The 23,466-nt window shown below is 38.0% G+C and overlaps 1 long non-coding RNA gene across 5 annotated transcripts; it reads right to left on the bottom strand.

Moving 5' to 3' along the window:
* Window positions 1-3,919: 3,919 nt before the first annotated feature.
* On the bottom strand, window positions 3,920-23,425 carry LOC110885936. 5 transcript variants are annotated; one of them, XR_002562497.2, is made up of 6 exons: window positions 23,302-23,417; window positions 22,892-22,940; window positions 8,821-8,946; window positions 8,296-8,736; window positions 5,877-8,218; window positions 3,920-4,111 (listed from the first exon to the last, which is right to left on the bottom strand). It is a non-coding gene; the product is annotated as an uncharacterized LOC110885936 (long non-coding RNA). The 5 variants fall into 5 exon arrangements; XR_004869604.1 differs by lacking the exon at window positions 3,920-4,111 and having other exon boundaries at window positions 4,540-6,007; window positions 7,069-8,218; window positions 23,302-23,411; XR_004869605.1 differs by lacking the exon at window positions 3,920-4,111 and having other exon boundaries at window positions 4,544-7,960; window positions 8,107-8,218; window positions 23,302-23,425.
* Window positions 23,426-23,466: the final 41 nt, after the last annotated feature.

Genomic DNA, 23,466 nt, shown 5'->3' with positions numbered 1-23,466 from the left:
TTCAAAATGTTGCACGTTATGAACTTTAGTCCTAACCTAGTTTATTTTTAAGTTAAATCAGATCACATAAGGGTAGTTTAGTCTTTTTACCAATTTATTTAAAAATATGTTAACAAATAAAATAAAAATATATTTAAATAATTAATATAATATAGGGTTAGGGTAAAATATAAACTCCTACGAGTTGTGAGAACTTAGAGAACTCGCTTTACAAAAGGTTTCCCCAAAGTTTTCTTTACCAAAAATTCTAAAAAAAAAAAAAATCAACACTTCAAAAAAAAAAAAAGTTTTTGTTGATTTATATCACCGTAAAAAACCCTTACAGAGGGTGTAAGTGTTGATTCATGCTAATGTCAAACGGTTTTTTTTTACAGCATCTTAAAAAGCTGAAAACACCGAATTTTTTTTTACAGCTGTGTTTGTAATATTTTAATCTACGTGTGGGCAAAATGGTGGCTAAACTCGCACGGAAAGTCAGATTTCTCTAAGTTCTCACAAGTCAAGAGGGTTTTCTCTTGATCTTGATCCTATATATATATAGTGTGAGGTTCATTGGGAAACACCAAAAAATGGGGATTTTGGTGCGGTTTTCTTTGTTTTCAGTTTGTTTTTGGTTAACGATTCACTTAATTTGGTTTTTGGTTGATTTTGGTGCGGTTTTCTTTCGCTTTTAGTTAACGATTCAGTTATTGCTCACCCATAGACATTGTTAATTATGTAATATATCATGTTTTAACTAAAACAATTATAGGAATACTATACTCAAATTAAAGGGATAAAAGGCTCGTTTTTATGGTGTATTTTAAAAAAAATATTAGCGTACCTAAAAGTTACGGTAGTTTAAAAAATGTGGGGTAGTTAATTTTTTTTGTAAGGGGGATAAAGTGTGAATACTAATTAATCCACTACTTGTGGCCTAGTAGTAGAGAGATTTGGGTTCTCCAATGAAGATCCAAGTTCAATCCTCACTTGTGTTAGTTTGGTGGATTAGGCAATGATAGACAGAGCTTAGCCTCATTGCAGAGGTGCTAGGGTCTATCCTAAGCCCACCCTGGTTTTCGTTCTACCGTGTGTTACGCTAGAGGGTTCTGCTCTTGTGGTAGCTCAAAGACCGTCAAGTGACAGGCGGCGGTATGGTTTCCCATGGAAACGCCCAAGCCAAACTCTGAAGTCAGTGTAGGCCCGTTTAAAAAAAACATAGACTGGTCGGAGTAGAGTAACATGACTCTCCAATTTGAAAAGTGCGATAGTCCAATACAAGAAAGTCGTTGTTCAAAAAGAATTAATTATGCATTATTCGGTTAAATACGAAAAAAAATGTTAGTTTTGGGTATCTTAAAATGACATTCAATCGATATATTACATGATAATTAAAAAAAAGGAAAAAAAAAAAAGAAAAGGTACGACAAGACGTTGTAACGTATCCATTTGCCATGTGCATTTTGGTTGGAGATTCTTTTATTGTTTTACGCTTTTGATTTTGATCAAGGTAGACACCCCCACATGGATAATCTGAAAACCCTGTATGTGTACCTACGGCCCGTATAAGGTTTATAAGTGTCGTATAGCATTATTTATATTGTCTGGCGATTGCTCTACACGAGTCATATAGATAGATTCAAACAAATAGTAATGATCTTTTTACACAAATCGACACCCCAAAATAGTGTTTTTCTTATAGAAAAATATAAATTTTTATTATTCTTAGTATAATTATCTATCAGCGAATTCATCTTTTTAATAATATTTGATTGTTTTCTAATAATATTTAATCTTTTTTGTTTTTTTAATAATAGTTATATTATATACTAGGTTATAACCCCGTATATTACACGAGTTGAATAAATATAACTTTATAAAAAAATTACATCTTTAAAAACGTGTACTGCATTGGTTAAATAAACACGTGTATTACACGGGTTGATTAAATATAATATAATTTTTTAACACATATGGTCGTCAAGATATGTTTTTGAACAAAAATGAACTTTGATATATTGTGACATTTTATTTTGTTTTTTATTTATTTATTGTTAGGTTAGAAACTTGTGTATTACACAAGTTAGCATTTTTACTTTATTTTTTATTTATTTATTAATAGGTTAGAAACTTAAGTATTACGCATGGTTAGGGGAAGGTTCTATGCAGAACACTAAATATTGCGAGAACACACAGAACAAAATGAATCACTCATTTTTTCAATCCTAAAAATCTAAAAAGTAAATGAAAATGTTAAAAATGTAAGATTTACTGTTTCTCACACTAGCATTTAAAACTGTTTTTGAAAATCTTCAGTTTTTAAATAACCTACACACATGTAGGCTATGTGTAGGCTAAATTACCTACATGTATATAGATAATGTGTAGGAAAAAATATATGATTTTTTTAGTATATATTATACACATATGAATGTAACAAACATAAAATTTATGAAATATGAACCTTAAATCCCATAATTTTGTGATTTAGAGTTGTTCTTTTTGTTCTCGCAATAATTAGTGTTCTGTAATGATCCTTATCCTGCATGGTTAAATCGATTAAATTTTTAATTAAATAGTTATTAATAAGCGGAAAAAGTAAAAGAAAACGTTAAAAGAAAAAAATGTTATTTTTTTAATTTTCATGTATGTATGATGTTATAGTTTTACTTTCATATTTGATTAGGTTACTATAGTAGTAGCAGAGGAATTAATAACAAATATTTTTTTTGCTCCTTTTGAACTACTTGTGATTGATTGGAAGATAACCCTAATATGATGTTATAGTTTTACTTTCATATTTGATTAGGTTAGTATAGTAGTAGCAGAGGAATTAACAACAAATATTTTTCTTGCTCCTTTTGAACTACTTGTGATTGATTAGAATTTGGAAATAATTTTTAACTGAGTCCGGTTCGTCATCAGTTTCATTACCAATCGGTTATTAGATAGTAAATAAAGATAAAGATTATAAACTTTTATATAAACAATTAAAACTATCTTTATCTTTATAAATAATAAAAACGTTAATATGTAGTTTTTAATTTTATTAATTAATATACGGTTATCATTTATCCTTATTATTATCATCAAAATCTTTTAATTTTAATAATTAATATATGGTTATCAGTTATCTTTATCAATCATCTGTGGGTCAGTATACCTTAAATGAAGATTTTCTTCTATTTATGTCACTAAACGACCAATGCAGATGAGATATGCCCTGTTTTGATCAGCCCATTAGAATAATCCTGCATTCCCGCTTCATTCTCTATCAAGAAGATGGACCTAAATTGCAGTCACATATTGAAAATAAGAAGAGGGATTTGACCCGCAATCACATAATGACCATTACAAAAATTACATTATGTCAGTAATACTCTTGAATAAAACCATTTAGACGACCTTATTCCTTATAGATACGCTTTGAGTGACTCTGACCCGTTTGACCCGTTAAATACATGGCTGATGAAAATGTGTGAGAAACCTCAATGTACCACATCTATAAAAATAAAAGTAGATAAATATTATTTTTTGAGCGAAAAAGAAAAACATGAAAAGAATGCATAAATGGGCCAAGTTACGTGAACATCGGTAACATCCCAAATCGCAAAAATATTAGCGAAAACCCTGACCTGTAAATTCTCATCAACCATTAACCGTCCATGATCATTCAAACAATGAACCATCTACTAATATTGTATCAGAATATTGGATTCTTTTCATAATCTGCAACTTCATCCACGAGTTCCACAACAGGGGGCCCTCTTCCAACTATTAATATTGTATCACAAGGATCTTTTCATAATATGCCAAAAAATATATATATATATTTTTAACTCTAAAAAGTTCATTCAGTGTAAATTCTAATGTAGTCAAGCATGGTAAAAATAAATATTCTTTTCAACCACAATAGAATACAACCCTGACTTTAGGTAAGCCTATGACTTGAGCATTATCAATTAAGAAGGTTGAAATCAGTATGTGATAAATATTACGTGTATAAATAAAATAAAATACAACCAAAGTGTTAGTGACAAAGTGGATATACAATTTAAAGATAGTCGAGTCCCTTTGAAGATGCATATCCTTCGAGTTGCCAAAACCTTTCCCTTAGTAAATTGAGTCCCCTCTACAGAAAAAAAACAACCAAATTCTAAGTGTTTAAATATATAATATAAACTTTAGTGTCGATACTATATAATATAAACTTTGGAGTCGATACTAAGCTTGTTGAGATATTCGTTGATTTATATGTATTACAAGTTAACATCATCTGATGCATTGCAACGGGATAGTTAAAAAAGTCTTTTGGATTTTGATGTTGCTTTATCCAATGCATCCACCATCACCACCGTGGTAAAGACAAAATTTACCATTAATTAGTTGCTTTTTTTTTCATTTTAGGGGTATTGGATTTTAATAAATCCCAAGTTTCACTAATTGGCCGGTAATAATCCCAACTTCAAAAATTGCCTACAACAGTCCCAACTTGTAAGATTTTGGCCACCAATGATCCTTGTCTAACTGGGTTACCCAGTTAGGTTTTTGAAGTTTTGAGCGGCGGAGAAGGTCACTAGAGGTTGGAGATGACAAGTGGTGGTCTCCTTTGGTGGTTTCAGGGGTAAAGAAGGTCGTCGGAATAAGCTGCAGGTCACCGGAGTTGCGTAGATGGTGGAAATTTTAAACTTTTGAGAAGCGGAGAAGATTACAGGAGGTCGGAGATGATTGGTGGTGGTGGTCTCGTTTGGTGGTTTCAGGGGTAAAACGGGTCGCCGGAATAAGTTGCAAGTCACCAGCCCAACAAGGTTATAACCCAGTTAGACAAGGATCATTGGTGGCCAAAATCTTACAAGTTGGGACTGTTGTAGGCAATTTTTGAAGTTGGGATTATTACCGGCCAATTAGTGAAACTTGGGATTTATTAAAATCCAATACCCCTTCATTTTATCACATTTAAGAACCCAAATCTTAATTCTTGTGAGCAAGTTTGTCAATGCATCTAGATACCTGATAAAAGATTAAAAAATAAGTAACACAAATGTGTTAAAAGGATGGTATATACACTAAACCCCACCAAACTTCATGTTCCAACCGAACAATTTCATAGCCCTCCTAGTCCCACCAAACTTATAATCTTTTCTAAAGGCTTGCTTATGAGTTTTGTTAGGTTGTCGCATCTTCAGCCTTTTAATCTTTTATCTGGTAATGTGCATGTGTGTGTTGGATAAGGAAAAGGGAGGATTGCCACAAGCGGCAATGGGGGTGAGTTTGGCGACGGGACGGACCGAGAGGGGGTGGTGTGGACGGGCTTCGCTTTTCCAGAGACGTCCCCCATACCGTTCGGTCTAACCATTAATATTACATTACATAAATCATTAAATAAAAAAAAATCAATTGATAAATGTATGGAATTTGGCTATGTTTTTTTTGCTGTGTTCTAAACATATAATAAAGTTTTGATTAAATTAATCTCTAAACCTGAATTGCCAACTCTTTGCTGTGTTCTAAACATATAATAAAGTTTTGATTAAATTAATATCTCAAGTTCTCAACGTGAATTGCCAACTCATATTACAATAGTTATAAACTTTTAAAAATTAAACAAAAAGACCAAATACTTTGCACTGAACATTCTTTCTTGCTACAACTTCTTCAATGTCGTACTGAAGCCACTCGTATTTTTTTCTAACTACAAAAACCACTAAACTTTTTTACAACCACAAAAATGGTTCTGTGTTACCTGCAGGTCAAGAAACTTGATGACCCACTATATGCAATTTATATTGACATAGGGATGGTCCGGAATGAATCAAAAGGGGTGAAAGTGGTCCGAAGCCCATTAATCCATACAAACTACCATATATTTTATTTAAAGGTTTAGATTGCTGGCTTACCTCTATGGCAGAAATCAAGCCTTTGTTTACGATCCAGTTTTACCTTTATAGCAGCAGCCAAACGCAAGATCGTAGTTTCACAGAAACAATGCCCTAGTGCCACGCACCTACCTGGTGACCTTTAAGTTTTGCTGAAATAAAAATAAACTATTGTTTTAGTTTTCTTATGCAAATCTAACAGCAAAAGAATTGTAGATAAATAACAACACATTTTGTGGAATGAGTTGAAAGTACCATAACACGTATTACAAATATGACCCGATGAATTTCTTTTAATTTCAAATACGTTCATTCTGACCCACTAAGAATAAAGCTTAAACCAAATCGACCCATAACTTTGAATATAAAGTCCAAATCATCATAAAAGGATAGATTTGATTGTAATACGCATATACATACCCACACTTTAATACAAACGATTTGGCTGAGCCCATCTAACCTGCACTCTTCTTTAGGCATTTTCTTTTTAACTGTGTACGAAAGAAATATAACTACATTTGACAAGTTTCTAAAGTGAGCAGGTTAATACATGAGATATTGTTTTAGGGGTATTGCATTTCCTCATGCTTTCACGTTTCCCATCTGCAAGGTCGAATGCGTTAAATAATAACGTGTAAATGGGCAAGGTCAGGTTCATTGAGTAATAAAATGTAGACGATCGAGGTTGGGCGTGTTGAGTAATGGGTCAAAGGACAAACGGGTCAAATTCAACTGGGTTATCTTAAACAGATTGTTTTCTATATATAACTTGAAATTGAAATTCGAACAATACAACTATCATAAACCTTAGTCCACCAACATAAAACCCTTCAAAACCATCGCTATTTCTGAAACCGAACAAAAAGATGAGTGTATAAGCTAATTACTAAAAAAATTAATCCGTTGTTAGCTAATACAAGAAGCATGCTCTATTTAGTTATTCACATCGAAAATCTTGGCTGTTTAAAAAGGAAAATAATGGCTAAATTCCTTGAAACGTATCAACAAACACTTGGCATGCATTACTAAAACATGTTTATTTACACACCCAACACGTTCAATCTTCTCTAGAACCTGACGTCTGGCTAATTCATATGTCTATACAACAGATTTATCAATGACAACATAAAGTTTATATGCAAAGGAACACAAAAAGACCACATAAGGCAAAAAATTAAATTAATTTTAATAACAAATGAACTTTTTATCATACCTCCTTTAACACTCAGAAATCATTCACAGTTACTTGGGATTGCTTATTACAACTCCTATTTCAATTTTCGAGATAATCAGCTTGAGATAAGAAACCACAAACTACTTATCATTCTAAGCAGCTCATTTCCGTATTTCACTCCATATATAATCAGATAATCAATATCAACCTGGCACCCTAAAAACATATTGTTATTGTATCGAAACACGATAAGCAGATAATCGGTATCAATCCCCAGCATCCTAAAAACAGCTATCAAAACACGATAAGAAGATGATCAGTATCAAATCCAGGCACCCTAAAAACGGCTTGTTATGTATTATCAAAACACGATAATCAGTCCCTTCTGTAAGATGTAGTAGGTTCCTGACATAACTCGAACTTTAGTTTATGATTCATTATTCTGATTTCTGCTTTTAAGACCACGGTTACGAATAATCCTTCACTCGCATTCCAGATCCCATTTTTTTAACTTTAAACTAACATTCCTACTACCTTCTTCCTCAACATAACAAACGTAGTTATAAGTACATCCAATAGCATCAAAACGCATCACGATATCGAAACTTTGCAGCAGCATCAGCAAAAACACCACCACCACCACCTGAAGGAATAATCCGACAAAATAATTAAGTTTCGGACCGAGACGGGTTCAACGCGTACCATTTCATCCGGTATCGTTTGTCCGTTTCGACCCGAACCGTTTCGACGCGAACAGTAAAATAAGCAGGAATCCATCCATCTCCACCCACCAGATGTATGTTCGACCCGAACCGTTTCTGTAAAATGTTATGTTAACACATGTCAGAATAAGGTGTTACTTTAATTAACGGCGAATCTAAAGTCACATTCTGTCTTGATGAAACAGAGCTCCTTTTCTCAGTTACATACCCTGTGAAAAGCACATCCAAACACGTAAGTAGTTAGTATTCACTGTCCGAAACGTATTTACAAGTAAGATCGATAGATTACATTCACATTGAAACAATTCACAATCTCAGATCTAGATTCTAAAATTCCGCAGAGTAAAAAAAAAACCTGACCACCAACAAATCCCAAATTGCAAAGTACTTCTCCACAATGTCGATCACCACACAGTCAATCTCTGACCACCAACAAATCCTACAAGTTTTTTACACCAATCTACCGCCTAAATAAGATCAAATAACCAAAAGATTAATTAACTAAAAAAAACTACAACCTAATAAATATGTATTGTTAACTCACTTGCAGCTTCAATTCTGATTTCCTTTTGGATTTCTTCTCATTCTTCTCATTCGTAGTTTGCTGAAGCCTGAGATAAAAAAAAAGAACAACGAAAGGGAATTGAGCCAGATCTCTGGTAACATTTAGACATTCCGATTTCCTTTTTGGATTTCTTCTCATTCTTCTCATTCGTAGTTTGCAAATTACCTTAAGAAGTCCTTGGGATATGCTTTTATATATAGTATAGATAGATATCTATTTGATCCTTTGCAGTGACCATAACTGAACGAAATCCTAAAGGCAAGGGAGAAATTGTGCACCAGGAGATTAGTTTCTTTCTAGAACAGAAACCAGGGCCCACAATTCGCTTTAATATCTCTTTAGTTGAAGACCTCATCCATGAATTAACACTTTGTACGTAGGTTTTTGTGACCTCATATTGAAGTGTACGCAAAGCTGAAACTGTTATCAGGAAATTAAACGGTGAGGATAATCCCAGTAACAAAGAAAGATGAATGAACAAAAAGGTCAATTAAGTCAAGATACCTGCAACTGAAGGTGTTGCTTCTTTTGCTTTAAAAACTTCACATGCTTTAGATATATCTGTATTGCATCACTCATGTATGGCCGAAGAATATTCGAATCACCAAGATCAAGAAACGTATTGTGGACCTAAACAATAAGTTTGATGTCACACCCCGATTTCCACGTGTCTCACCGGTGGGCCCGGTGGGGGATTACCGTGACGATGTTGGCAACAATATAGTCAAACCACACAATTATATAATGCACAGCGGAAGCTTAAAGATAAATATATAAACTTCAACCTCTGGTTGTAATATCAAATGTATTACAGAAGTTGAATATATCCACAGCGGATCAAAAAGTAATAAATATTGTTCATTCAGATGCAGCATCGAGTTTGCGAGACTATGTACGATGCTTAGGACGCCTATACCAGCCCATTTCGTATAGTACCTGCACTTAATCTTTTTGGGGAAAATACGTCAGTTTACACTGGTAAATACATTCAACTGACACATTTGAAAATGTTTATTAAAATTGATTTGAATGCACAAGGCACAAACTCTTTTATAACTTGGGAAAATTATTAAAATCTTGTGAACGTTTTACATGTTCTTTTATGCGTTCAGTAGCCCGGGTCATGCCGGGTTAAAGATTTATAGACACACCACATTGCGTAAAACCGTAGTATAAAAACCAACGGCTACGTCTTTTAATTTAATGTCGACAATATATACCGGGTGTACGCCTACACCGGGATGTCGATGGTCGTGGCCATTTCGTAAAATGATGCCAAGGATATCCGGGACAACGGTCATTAAACCCCCCAAAGGCTTTTAAGAAACAAAACTGTTTAAATGAGCCGATCATATTATTTAATTAACCACCTAAGCGATGGAAGAATATAATGCTCAATCAAGCGGTATTAATATACCGTAACCCAAGCCCATATAGGGGAAATAAGTTAAAGTATTTACCTTTGCAAGTATATTTCCTCAATTTGGATTAAATCACCGATAGCTTTTACTGGGGCTCCTAATCTGGAACGAAGGTTTTAATTAACCTCTTAGAATCCTAACGAGTCTTTATAATGGCCGTAGCCTAGACCGGTTGGTTCCGATATGTGAATATGGTTTAATCGCGTGAAAAGGCGAAAACCGAGAATGGAGTGCGATTCTGACCCAACAAGTTCAGAGACTTGTTTTATATGGGTCTATGGTTCACACTCTGGATTTTGGGGTCCAAATAATATAATTTGACCCGTATCGGCTAATTTATGAAAACTAGTTTCATAAGCCGAACCGTGCGCGCAATAGGCGAAACGGTTAACCATGAGAGTCGTACGCTTATTTCCTAAGTCAATATGCCTTAAAGAGGTTGTGGTATCAGTAGGATACCTTCCGTGATGACCGTAACGAGTTTAAGTTAATATTATGCCCCGTAGGGGCTTTTCGGTCATTTTAAAGACTTTTAAAGAGCTTTTCGAGTTCTACTGGAAATCTGAGTTTCCCGAACAGCTTATAAAGCTTAAAATACTTTATTTATTATTTAAAATCAGTAGCAACTGGAATCGGGTCAAAAGACCTTGTAGAACTCATGTTTTGGCCGAAAATGGCATATTCGGTATTTACCGAACCGTGGCCATAACCGCAGGCTATGAGCGAGGTAAAAATTATTAAAAATCTTTAAAATTCCCAAAATATTATTTTAATACAGTGGGTAAAAGTTTTGGTGTCGAAATCTTGGTTTAGATAGGCGTTATGCTAATTGCGCCGTTTATTACTAAAGTTTACTTTAAATGCGCCATTTAGCATAACTCTCATTCTAGACCTCGGATTGACGTGAGACTTTAAGGACATGCTTATAATTTAATAAGCAAGGTTCTGGTCCATTCACGTGTCCGGAATACTCGTTTTATTTTCAAAATGGCGTTACGGTCAACTTTTAGGCGATTAACGGAAATGCGTAAAAGACTCGGATAACTCATGAACCGATCACAGAGGTTTATACCATCATGTAACCTGGTCCTAAGAGAGTCCTAAGGTATGTCTATACCTCACTAAAACGGGTCAGAACTGAAGTCAATGCAAAAGTTAAACTTTTGCGACATTCGGCTCCGAACCGGTTCAATATAGCAAATGATCGATTCAAACGAGCGCAAACAAGTCTATATACTTAATATCATATTTTATGAGTGTCAAAACAGGTTTCTTAGTATGTACATTACAGATTATGCATAAATCGCTAAAATAGCTTTCTGTTGACTTTTTAAGTGCGCGTTTGACTCGATATTTGACATAGTTAGAGTGGTGATCAGGGGGAACCCTTTTAGAGGTTTATTACCCACATAAATACCAACTCAAAACCATTTTTGATTCGTCGTAAGACTGAACCATCACTGATTTATTGTAAAGTCAAACCGTAGTTACGACGGTTTGGTTTTTAGCTATTTACTAAGGAAATGTGAAACCACAAAGGGTTAGATCACTTACAGAAGCTTGAGACTTGTCTGTAGAGCAAAGAAGAAGACTTGGATGCTCTTGAAATGATCAGATAGAAGTGTTTTGAGTTGTGATGAACTTATGGACATAACCTTGCTATTTATAGCCAATGTCATGGTCCAAGATCATCACACAAGGGTCTACAAGTGCCCTTGGATGAATGGCAGGTGTCTTGGAGGATTATGGGTCGAGTAGGGGGCACCCATGCCTCATTTATTGGTTCTTGGTCGTTCATAATGCTCAAAAGGTAAGATGTTACAACTTTCTGCATCTGGGCGTCCCACGCGGCCCGCATGGGAGTTCCATGCCATTTTAATGCGGGTCGCCTGAGTTTCAAATTTCAGGCGCGTATCTTAGGAGGCTCGCGGCCCGCCTCAACTTATGCTTAAACTTCACGCGGGTCGTGAGAGGTTGAAATTTCAGAAATCTTAAATCTTTTGAAATGATTACGAAATCCTGGTAATTAATAACGAAATCTTTCGTAATGATTTACCTGACCTTTCGGGTTTGAAGGGGTAACTTTGCGGTTTGGCCCTCGGTTATTTACCGATAGGGGCCTCGTGTTATTTACCCGCATTATTAAGTCCCCGGTTAGTTTATTAATTATTTGGAAAGCCTTAACTTTCACTGTTGACGCTTTTAACCCTTCTCCTACGAATTCGATCGTATCTTTCTCGTTTCATAACGAAACTCCGCGAAATTTATATATTATATTTTAGTGAGTGTATAATACAGTTACAAAGCCTTGGGAACGTTAAAGGGTCACTCAGAGGTATAATTAAACATGTTGACACAGTTAACCCCTGTAGCTTGTAATCTCTCACTTTCTTTCGTGTTTCGCTTTCGTACGATCTATGATACATTCGTTTGAAGGTTCAAGCATTTATTTAGGGTTACTATACAGTATATTTACCCTTGTTGACATTTATAACCCTCGAATTTACATACTTTCAAGGTTTGTCAAAATTAGTCCTTTATTAAATACAAATGCCACGTGTAATCAAATGACACGTGTTAACACATCATTGGACACAAAAATTCGAGGTGTTACATCCTCACCCCCTTAAAATAAATCTCGACCCGAGATTTACTCAAATAAATAGGGGTACTTTTCTTTCATTGTAGCTTCGACTTCCCACGTATATTCAGGACCTCTACGAGCATCCCATTTGACTTTTACAATCGGTACGTGCTTTCTTCGAAGCTTCTTCACCTGTCGATCTTCAATCGACCAAGGTTTTTCTATAAACTTTAAGCTCTCATCTATATGCACATCTGTGTGTGGAATCACCAATGATTCATCGGCGAAGCACTTTTTGAGATTGCAGATGTGGAACACGTTGTGAATTCCATTGAGCTCTTCAGGCAATTTCAACTTATAGGCGACTGACCCGACCCGTTCAATGACCTCAAAAGGTCCTATGTATCTCGGACTCAGTTTGCCTTTCTTGCCGAAACGCATCACCCCCTTCCAGGGTGATACCTTAAGCAACACTTTTTCACCTACTTCGAAGTGAAGATCCTTACGTTTTGGATCAGCGTAGCTTTTCTGCCTATCGCGGGCAGCCTTGAGACGTTCCCGGATCTGGACAATCTTGTCCGTTGTCTGGAAAACAATCTCTGGTCCTGATAATTGGACCTCTCCTACTTCCGCCCAACAAACAGGCGATCTACATTTCCTACCGTATAATGCCTCGAAAGGCGCAGCCTTTATGCTGGTGTGGTAGCTATTATTGTAGGAGAATTCGATTAGGGGTAGGTTCTTATCCCAGTTACCACCTAAATCGATCGCACATGCACGAAGCATGTCTTCAAGCGTTTGGATAGTACGCTCACTTTGACCGTCCGTCTGTGGGTGGTAAGCCGTACTAAAGTTTAAACGCGTGCCCAAAGATTGCTGGAAACTTTTCCAGAAGTGAGATGTGTATCTAGTATCCCTGTCGGAGATAATAGACACAGGTATGCCGTGTAAGGCTACAATCTTATCAACATAAAGTTGGGCTAACATATCAGAGCTATACGTCTCCTTGATGGGTAGAAAATGAGCTGATTTAGTCAGCCTATCGACTATGACCCATATTGTATCGTTTCCTTTCCTGGTTTTGGGTAACTTGGTTATGAAGTCCATAGTTACGCATTCCCACTTCCACTCGGGAAGTTCAGGCTGTTGTAGCAAGCCAGACGGCTTTTAGTGCTCGGCTTTGACTTGAGCACAAGTCAAGCACTTTGCTACATGGGCGGCCACAGACTTTTCAAGCCTATTCACCAATAGTTTGCCTTTAAATCTTGATACATCTTATCAGCACCAGGATGGACTGAATATTTGGAACTATGGGCTTCCTGGAGGATAACATCTCGTAGTCCTCCATAAATTGGAACCCATATACGTCCGTTCAATCTAAGGATTCCATCCTTGCTAAGAGTCAACTGCTCCTCAGTTACTCCTAACTTTTCATTAGGATAATTAGCTTCCAACACAGCCTCTCGCTGTGCAGCTAAAATCCTTTCAATTAAATTGTTCTTGACCTCAATGCTCTTGGCATTGATTCGAATAGGTTTTACCCTTTCTTTCCTGCTTAAGGCATCAGCGACCACATTCGCTTTGCCGGGATGGTACCTGATCTCGCAATCATAGTCATTCAAGGTTTCCATCCAACGGCGCTGCCTCATGTTCAACTCTTTCTGGTTGAACAGGTGCTGGAGGCTTTTGTGATCAGAATAAATCACAAATTTAATACCATAAAGGTAATGCCTCCACAATTTTAGTGCAAATACAACGGCACCCAACTCCAAATCATGGGTGGTGTAATTCTTTTCGTGCACTTTTAATTGCCTTGAAGCATAGGCAATCACCTTGCCCTTCTGCATAAGCACACATCCCATGCCTGTGTGTGATGCATCGCAGTAAACTACGAATTCATCTGTACCTTCCGGTAATGTCAGCACAGGTGCGTTGCTTAGCTTTTGCTTCAGTATTTCGAAGGACTCTTGCTGCTTTGGGCCCCAAATGAACTTTTCTTTCTTCTTGGTTAGGGAAGTCAAGGGCGCAGCAATCCTCGAAAAATTTTCAATAAACCTCCTGTAGTACCCTGCTAACCCCAGGAAACTACGGATCTCGGTAGGCGTCTTTGGCTCTTGCCAGTTCATGACTGCCTCTACCTTAGCGGGATCTACTTGGATACCACGCTCACTCACAACGTGCCCTAAAAACTGAACCTCTCGTAGCCAGAATTCACATTTCGAGAATTTGGCGTAGAGTTTCTCACGCTGTAGTAATTCGAGAATGCAACGGAGGTGCTTCTCGTGGTCAGCTTAGTTTTTGGAATATATAAGGATATCGTCGATGAAGACTATGACAAATTTGTCCAAATACGGCTTGCAGACGCGATTCATGAGATCCATGAACGTAGCCGGTGCATTTGTGAGCCCAAAAGGCATCACTAGGAACTCGTAATGACCATAGCGAGTCCTAAATGCTGTCTTATGTACATCCTCATCTCTGACCCTTAGTTGATGATAGCCCGACCTCAAGTCGATCTTCGAGAAATAGCTTGCTCCTTGCAGCTGATCGAATAGATCATCGATCCTCGGCAAAGGATATCTATTCTTTATGGTCACTTTATTTAGCTCTCGATAGTCGATGCACAACCGCATCGATCCGTCCTTCTTCTTTACGAATAGGACTGGTGCTCCCCAGGGAGATGAACTAGGTCTGATAAAACCTTTTGCCAGCAGTTCATCCAACCGGGTCCTCAGTTCTTTCATTTCCGTTGGAGCTAGCATGTAAGGTGCTCTAGCTATCGGAGCCGCTCCAGGAATGATGTCTATTCTGAACTCCACTTGCCTATCTGGTGGCAAACCAGGTAGTTCTTCAGGAAAAACTTCGGGGTATTCAGAAATGACAGGAAGATCCTCGATCTTCGGCTTAGGTTCTTCTATTATCACCTGAGCCATGTAAATTACACAGCCTCTGTTCAAACACTTAGAAGCTTTCAGCATAGATACGTCTTCGGGCAATCCGTACTGCGTATCTCCTCGAATGGTAAGCGATTCACCACTCGGAGTCTTTAGCACTATATGCCTCTTGCCGCAAATGATTTGGGCCTGATTACGGGATAACCAGTCCATGCCTAGGACTATGTCGAAACCCGCTAGTTTGAAAGGGAGTAGAGATAGAGGAAAAGAATGGTTCTTAATGGACATTTCACATCCCTCTAGAACAGTAGAGACGGTTTCTATCGTGCCGTCTGCTAACTCTACTTCGTATTTCGCATCAAGGGTTTTGATAGGCATATTTAGTAGTTGGCAAAATTTCTGGTCTACAAAGGATTTATCAGCGCCAGAATCGAATAGTACTCTTGCAAATATATTATTTACGAGAAAAGTACCTGTAAGCACGTTGTCGTTCTGGACCGCTTCCTTTGCATCCATGCGAAAAACTCTCGCATTTGACTTCTTGGTCTCTTCCGCCTTCTTGGCATACTTAGGGCAGTTACTCTTGATATGCCCCTTTTCGTTGCAACCATAGCAGGTTGCATCCTTGATCTTTTTGCATTCCACAGTCTTATGATCCTTGGACTTGCATAGTCCACAGGAAGGAGTCTTTGATTGTGACTGTGAATTTGATGCAAACCTGCACTTCCCAGAGTGGGGTTTCTTGCAGATTTTGCAGTTGGGCCTTTCACCAGCTTGCCCATCTTTCTTCGCCTCCGACCCTCTTTTGCCTTCACCGTTTCCACGGTGCTTCTTCCCTGATCTTCGTGAGGTATCATCCTCACGTTTTCTCTTCTCAGCCTCCTTGTTCCTTAGTGTCCTCAGACGGACAGCGTCTAAGGTGAGAGACAAGGAGAGGTCAGTAACTGACCTGAAGGTCGTTGGCCGAGAGGCCTTTACACTCGCCTTTATCGCGGGCTCCAAGCCCCCAATGAAACGGGCAATTCTTCGAGGTTCCGGGGTCACAAGGTATGGGACCAGACGAGACATTGTATTGAAACTCGTCAAATATGCCTGGCAGTCCAGGTTCGTCATCACCAGTGACACAAAGTCAGCCTCGATCTTCTCAACCTCATGCTGAGGGCAGTAGTTTTCCTTAATGAGAGCAATAAATTCCTCCCATGTCATCTTGTACAAAGCAGACTTACCCGATGCCTGCACCAACGCTCTCCACCACGCCAGGGCCTCGCCTTTAAATGACTGGGACACATACTTCACCACATCCCTCGCTGCACACCCGCTGATGTCCACAATAGTGTCCATCTCATCTAGCCAGGTGATACAATCAACAGCACCTTTCTCCCCTGTAAATTCCCGGGGTTTACAAGATACAAAGTATTTGTAGGTGCAACCCTTAGCATTTAATGCATCAGTATATTCTCTATCGCGATGGACGCTGTTCTCAGTGGACGAGTGTTTGTCGTCATCTTTCTTGGGTTGAGAGGGTGGTTTGGAGTGTGTCTTTGGTTTAGAGGGTGGTTTTGACACGGTTCTGCCTTGGAACTCAGTATATTGACGATCAAGAGCTGCCTGAACAGCATTGTCAATCAGAGCCTTCAGCTGTGCGCCTGTCAGATGCACTGGCGCATTGTCGTATTCATCATCATTAGTATGGCTATTCTCTCCGTTGGGATCCGCCATTGTAATTTGAATCTGTTACAGAAGATAACAAAATTTTAGAAGTTTATTATATAATTGTCTTTTATGACAATTTGTCAACCATGGTACAGAGACCATATTTGGTTAACTTATTATTTCATTACATATTAGGATTTGAATATATCCTATTTCAGCTATATAAATAGTATTGGCGGCATAAAGCCTAATCACGAGGATGTTTTATAATTTTAGCCGAGATTTCAGAGAATCAAAGGCATAGAGATTTGAACCGTAGTTCTTTTATCTCTTTCTGACAGAGAGTCATAGACTACCACTGCCTTTTGTCTTTATAAGACAATTATTATGGCCCATAGGCACTACACCTCTAATGGATGTTTTAATATGGTTGGCCCGTAGGCACTACATCACTAATGGATGTTTTTAATAATACTGGCCCGTAGGCACTACATCACTAATGGATGTTTTAATAATACTGGCCCGTAGGCACTACATCACTAATGGATGTTTTAATAAGATTGATCACCTTCATTGGTGATTTAACCCACGATTTATAAATCATTTAGTTGGGTTTTGAAATCCTTAAAGGATTATTGCATAAGAATGACGTGCGTGATTTTAACGAATCACATCTGCCATGATTGTTAACATGCGTACAGAGGTTAACAGGGAATCAGAATCTTTTCAATTAGGTCGTACCATCTTGACTGGATCTTAAAAGACACCAAGCTAGGTTTCACCTTTTAAGATTCTTTATCTAGGCAGATCAATATAAAAGGAATGGTTTTGATTTATTTTATACATATTAAAACAAAACTCATAACATACATTCCATAATCTCAAATACAATTACATATTGCCCTAAACGGGTCTTTCAAATAGTACATACCTCCATAGAGGTTTAAAATAAGTGACAAGTCCACGCAGGGACTAATACAAGATAGGTGTCCATGCAAGGACTAAAAGATAAGTCCGCGTAGGGACGGAAATACGATAAGTGTCCACGCAGGGACTTATTTCAAGGTAGAAATTACATTAGTACAACTATTAAGGGCTAGTGGTCACGTTTCTTCTTTTTGCCCTTTAGTAGGTTCGCCAAGCCTTTGAGAAATCCTTGGTGGCTTTTCTTCTCTTCCTCGAACTCTCTCTCCACACGATCTAGTCGATGGAGTATTTCTTCCTGTTCAGGAGGAGAGAAACGTGGTCGTGGCGCTTGATGCGGAACTGGAGGTCTGGGAGGTATTGGATACCCATGAGCTGAGTAGTCCGGTGGTCCCATGTTTCCATGTGCTCCGTCAGGGTAGCGCGCATTATATCTTGCCGACACCACATATGGGTCGCGCTCATAGCCGTAGTAGTATTGTGCTTGTGACGGTTCGAACGGGTTGTAAGCCGTTGGACCCGTGTAAGCAGGTATGGGTTGGTCATACCCAAATGGTGGCGAATTTTGTGCAGCTGGTGCGGAGTTCGCCTCCTGTATAGGACTTGAAGGTCCTTCTTCTTGTAGTGGCGGGTAGTGGCTACTACTAGAATGTCGAGGAGTGCTGAAGTGGATACCCCCTCCTCCTCGTGTAGACATACGAGCATTTGTCCTCCTACGCCTTGGCGGATCAGGTATTACTGGTTGCGCCGGTGGCGGAGGTGGTGGCGTAACTGCCACAAAGCGTGAATCCTCAGAGGGATCCTGTGGATGTCGCGGTTGTTGAGATGTCTGTTGGGGTGGCGTGTAGTACCACTCATGTCGGTCGAACAACGCTTGGAAACTGTCTGGTCCCTGATAGGGTGTGCCATGGAAGGATGACCCATCAGAGACTTCTATCGGATGCGTGGGCGTACCACGCGCAGGTTCAGTTGGATCAGTATCTTCATCCATATGGTCCTCGGAGAAATGATCTTGTGGCCCTAATGGAACAAAGCCTGAAGGTTCCTGTATGTAGTCAGCCAGATTAAACTGACCTATGAAGTATGGAGTAGGGTCGTCGTAATTTCGGTGCGATACCGAACGTTGTAGAGGTATGAAGGAAGGTTGTGGGTTGTTGGGATCATTCTCTGAGTTTGGCCCAAAGGAGTGCCGGTAGGATGGCGTCGAGCTGTGTGAGGTGGAATGCCTCGCGGGTTCGTAGAGATCTCTTCGTCGTTGTGGTTCTTCGCTCCTTGTCATTGAAGGATGTCTTGTACCTGATGGTCCAGCTTCGTTATCGTGATGTGTCACGATTTCTCCTCTGCCTCTTCTTCCCCTTCCTCTTCCTCAGAATATAACAGGTGGCATTTTCCTGCTTTATAAAACTTTAAATTCCAATAATAAAAGAAAAGACAAAATTGGAATAACAATTCGAATTTGTCCTAAGTTATTGTCTAGACTCGAGTATGTGCAATTGTGTCATTGAGATTAAACACACTAGGATAGTGTTTAATTCACTCAATGTTGGCTCTGATACCAACCTGTCACACCCCGATTTCCACGTGTCTCACCGGTGGGCCCGGTGGGGGATTACCGTGACGATGTTGGCAACAATATAGTCAAACCACACAATTATATAATGCACAGCGGAAGCTTAAAGATAAATATATAAACTTCAACCTCTGGTTGTAATATCAAATGTATTACAGAAGTTGAATATATCCACAGCGGATCAAAAAGTAATAAATATTGTTCATTCAAATGCAGCATCGAGTTTGCGAGACTATGTACGATGCTTAGGACGCCTATACCAGCCCATTTCGTATAGTACCTGCACTTAATCTTTTTGGGGAAAATACGTCAGTTTACACTGGTAAATACATTCAACTGACACATTTGAAAATGTTTATTAAAATTGATTTGAATGCACAAGGCACAAACTCTTTTATAACTTGGGAAAATTATTAAAATCTTGTGAACGTTTTACATGTTCTTTTATGCGTTCAGTAGCCCGGGTCGTGCCGGGTTAAAGATTTATAGACACACCACATTGCGTAAAACCGTAGTATAAAAACCAACGGCTACATCTTTTAATTTAATGTCGACAATATATACCGGGTGTACGCCTACATCGGGATGTCGATGGTCGTGGCCATTTCGTAAAATGATGCCAAGGATATCCGGGACAACGGTCATTAAACCCCCCAAAGGCTTTTAAGAAACAAAACTGTTTAAATGAGCCGATCATATTATTTAATTAACCACCTAAGCGATGGAAGAATATAATGCTCAATCAAGCGGTATTAATATACCGTAACCCAAGCCCATATAGGGGAAATAAGTTAAAGTATTTACCTTTGCAAGTATATTTCCTTAATTTGGATTAAATCACCGATAGCTTTTACTGGGGCTCCTAATCTGGAACGAAGGTTTTAATTAACCTCTTAGAATCCTAACGAGTCTTTATAATGGCCGTAGCCTAGACCGGTTGGTTCCGATATGTGAATATGGTTTAATCGCGTGAAAAGGCGAAAACCGAGAATGGAGTGCGATTCTGACCCAACAAGTTCAGAGACTTGTTTTATATGGGTCTATGGTTCACACTCTGGATTTTGGGGTCCGAATAATATAATTTGACCCGTATCGGCTAATTTATGAAAACTAGTTTCATAAGCCGAACCGTGCGCGCAATAGGCGAAACGGTTAACCATGAGAGTCGTACGCTTATTTCCTAAGTCAATATTCCTTAAAGAGGTTGTGGTATCAGTAGGATACCTTCCGTGATGCCCGTAACGAGTTTAAGTTAATATTATGCCCCGTAGGGGCTTTTCGGTCATTTTAAAGACTTTTAAAGAGCTTTTCGAGTTCTACTGGAAATCTGAGTTTCCCGAACAGCTTATAAAGCTTAAAATACTTTATTTATTATTTAAAATCAGTAGAAACTGGAATCGGGTCAAAAGACCTTGTAGAACTCATGTTTTGGCCGAAAAGGGCATATTCGGTATTTACCGAACCGTGGCCATAACCGCAGGCTATGAGCGAGGTAAAAATTATTAAAAATCTTTAAAATTCCCAAAATATTATTTTAATACAGTGGGTAAAAGTTTTGGTGTCGAAATCTTGATTTAGATAGGCGTTATGCTAATTGCGCCGTTTATTACTAAAGTTTACTTTAAATGCGCCATTTAGCATAACTCTCATTCTAGACCTCGGATTGACGTGAGACTTTAAGGACATGCTTATAATTTAATAAGCAAGGTTCTGGTCCATTCACGTGTCCGAAATACTCGTTTTATTTTCAAAATGGCGTTACGGTCAACTTTTAGGCGATCAACGGAAATGCGTAAAAGACTCGGATAACTCATGAACCGATCACAGAGGTTTATACCATCATGTAACCTGGTCCTAAGAGAGTCCTAAGGTATGTCTATACCTCACTAAAACGGGTCAGAACTGAAGTCAATGCAAAAGTCAAACTTTTGCGACATTCGGCTCCGAACCGGTTCAATATAGCAAATGATCGATTCAAACGAGCGCAAACAAGTCTATATACTTAATATCATATTTTATGAGTGTCAAAACAGGTTTCTTAGTATGTACATTACAGATTATGCATAAATCGCTAAAATAGCTTTCTGTTGACTTTTTAAGTGCGCGTTTGACTCGATATTTGACATAGTTAGAGTGGTGATCAGGGGGAACCCTTTTAGAGGTTTATTACCCACATAAATACCAACTCAAAACCATTTTTGATTCGTCGTAAGACTGAACCATCACTGATTTATTGTAAAGTCAAACCGTAGTTACGACAGTTTGGTTTTTAGCTATTTACTAAGGAAATGTGAAACCACAAAGGGTTAGATCACTTACAGAAGCTTGAGACTTGTCTGTAGAGCAAAGAAGAAGACTTGGATGCTCTTGAAATGATCAGATAGAAGTGTTTTGAGTTGTGATGAACTTATGGACATAACCTTGCTATTTATAGCCAATGTCATGGTCCAAGATCATCACACAAGGGTCTACAAGTGCCCTTGGATGAATGGCAGGTGTCTTGGAGGATTATGGGTCGAGTAGGGGGCACCCATGCCTCATTTATTGGTTCTTGGTCGTTCATAATGCTCAAAAGGTAAGATGTTACAACTTTCTGCATCTGGGCGTCCCACGCGGCCCGCATGGGAGTTCCATGCCATTTTAATGCGGGTCGCCTGAGTTTCAAATTTCAGGCGCGTATCTTAGGAGGCTCGCGGCCCGCCTCAACTTATGCTTAAACTTCACGCGGGTCGCGAGAGGTTGAAATTTCAGAAATCTTAAATCTTTTGAAATGATTACGAAATCCTGGTAATTAATAACGAAATCTTTCGTAATGATTTACCTGACCTTTCGGGTTTGAAGGGGTAACTTTGCGGTTTGGCCCTCGGTTATTTACCGATAGGGGCCTCGTGTTATTTACCCGCATTATTAAGTCCCCGGTTAGTTTATTAATTATTTGGAAAGCCTTAACTTTCACTGTTGACGCTTTTAACCCTTCTCCTACGAATTCGATCGTATCTTTCTCGTTTCATAACGAAACTCCGCGAAATTTATATATTATATTTTAGTGAGTGTATAATACAGTTACAAAGCCTTGGGAACGTTAAAGGGTCAATCAGAGGTATAATTAAACATGTTGACACAGTTAACCCCTGTAGCTTGTAATCTCTCACTTTCTTTCGTGTTTCGCTTTCGTACGATCTATGATACATTCGTTTGAAGGTTCAAGCATTTATTTAGGGTTACTATACAGTATATTTACCCTTGTTGACATTTATAACCCTCGAATTTACATACTTTCAAGGTTTGTCAAAATTAGTCCTTTATTAAATACAAATGCCACGTGTAATCAAATGACACGTGTTAACACATCATTGGACACAAAAATTCGAGGTGTTACATTTGAATAAGAAGTCTTATAACGTATCATAATACATTGGTACTTTTCCATCTACCAATTAACTTTGATATCAAGCACAATTAACAAAACTACACAATACGAATCAAGATTTGTAAATCAATTTAGTTCAATCACAAATGACATGATTACCTTCTGTATGTCTAGTTATACACCAATCACCTCCCTTTTGCCTTATCCGCTAAACAATTTCTCAGATTATAGAACACGAATCAGTACGAAAACGTTGGAAATTAAGTACATGAACATAAATTTTATAAGCGATTTCGTAAAATTAATTCATCAACCGCAGATTTGGAACAACAGATATTAATAATAAACTAATTAAAATCGACTTTATGAGAAAAAAGATATTAATAACCCTAATCTGAACTGATTATTAAAAAAAAGAAACTGATTAGTAAAAAAATGTAATCTGAACAAATCTGAAGAAAAATAAATGGTAATATGAAGTTATGAACAAATCGATTAAACCCTAATGTTAACATCAAATCAGCGTTACAAAGTTAAAACAAATCAAGGTAATTGTAAAATAAACTCACATTGGAGTGAAGAATTGAAAACCGTCAACACCTTCATCCTTCCATGTATCATCGTACTGTCGATTTTGACTCAGACCATCCAAGTATCAGATACAGAATATTGAACGCAAACCCTAGATCTGTAAATAAGCAAACAAAATATGAACATACCTAATTTCAAAATCA

This window comes from Helianthus annuus, chromosome 10 (assembly GCF_002127325.2).
Source record: "Helianthus annuus cultivar XRQ/B chromosome 10, HanXRQr2.0-SUNRISE, whole genome shotgun sequence".
Lineage (NCBI taxonomy): Eukaryota > Viridiplantae > Streptophyta > Magnoliopsida > Asterales > Asteraceae > Helianthus > Helianthus annuus.
Note: the sequence above shows the minus strand (reverse complement) of the source record. Positions and strands in the feature narration are given on the sequence as shown.